Source organism: Squalius cephalus (genome assembly GCF_949319135.1).
Source record: "Squalius cephalus genome assembly, chromosome: 11".
Taxonomy (NCBI): Eukaryota; Metazoa; Chordata; class Actinopteri; order Cypriniformes; family Leuciscidae; genus Squalius; species Squalius cephalus.
In genome coordinates this window covers 2,557,985-2,559,405 of record NC_137132.1, presented here as the reverse complement: position 1 = coordinate 2,559,405, position 1,421 = coordinate 2,557,985, and positions in this window count along the sequence as shown.

Below are 1,421 nucleotides of genomic sequence, written 5' to 3'. Positions count from 1 at the left end.
CATTATATACATGTCTTTACTGTTTATTTATATTATATTTATGTCTTTACTTTTGATCATTGTAATATATCCTAGCTGAATAAAAAAATTACTTAGTTTGGGGTATCACAGTTACCTCAAAAACATGAAGCTGTTTTTTAACATTGAAAATAATCATAAATGTTTCTTGAGCATCAAAGCATCATATTATACTGATTTCTGAAGAATCATGTGACACTGAAGACTGGAGTAATGCTGAAAATACAGCTTTGATCACAGGAATAAATTACATTTTACTCTATATTCACATAGAAAACAGCTGTTTTACATTGTAATAATATCTCACAATTTTTACAGTATTTTTGGTCAAATAAATGCAGTCTTGCTGAGCAGGAAAGAATTCTGCAAAACATTTTAAAAAGTGTAATTATTCCAAACTTTTGACTGGTAGTGTATGAATGATATGAAGAGGTGCCTTTTAAACAGTAAAAACAATGAAATCATCTTATACTGAAGTGCTAAAGTTTAACCTTACAGGCATGAGGTCTCAGAACAAGTGATGATAATGATCAAAAGAAAGGTGACAGCGTCAATACGGAAGGAAAGTAGAGGGGGAAAAAAGAAGCAAGTGAAATTGCCTCCATTAGCATGCAGCGCAACATCTGGAAGTTCCCTGTTTCTAATCAGTCTTCCTGTCGGATGCAGATATAAGTGGAAGAGAAGAGCTCAGTCTCTCTCAGGTATAAAGAGGGAATCGCTGGCTGTTGTGTGCTCAGTATCAGAAAACGCAGATGCTTTCCTCTCACGGGCCCTTTGATGTCGTCTTGAAGACTTTACTGTGGATGTGTAAGATGGCGTACTTATATAACACATGCACAGAATGCTAGCGAGACTTGTGGGGTTTTTTTTTCACAACAATGCATTTGCATTTGGATTTGAGATTCTGTACACAGTGTGTCATGTGGTTTCATACTGATTCAAAGGCTAATGGTCTAAGATGAGATGTTCCTCCGTGAAAGCCTGCATTGATCAGTTTACACAGCTGTATAAACTCACCTCGCTTCAGGGAAACACAAACCATTCCTTTAAACTTTAAACATAAGCTGCTTTTATGTTGTCGAAATATATCCACATTCTGGTGCTTTAAAGAACCCTGAAACCAAAACACTTATCTAAAGAAAATATTTTAAATCTCCAAGCAACTATAGCACCTCAAGAATCAAATACAGTCGAAAATGGCCTGTGTTTATTCAGAAATACATACATTTTGATCATAACTCTTCAATATGTCAGGCTGACTTGTATTTGTGCTTTAATTAACAGATTTAAGTGCAAAAAAGAAACTTGGCAACAGCAGAACTTTTCAAATCTCAGGGCCACACAACAATTTTTCTAAATATTCATCATCTTTCATTGCCAAATTACATCCGAAGTCTTAGATT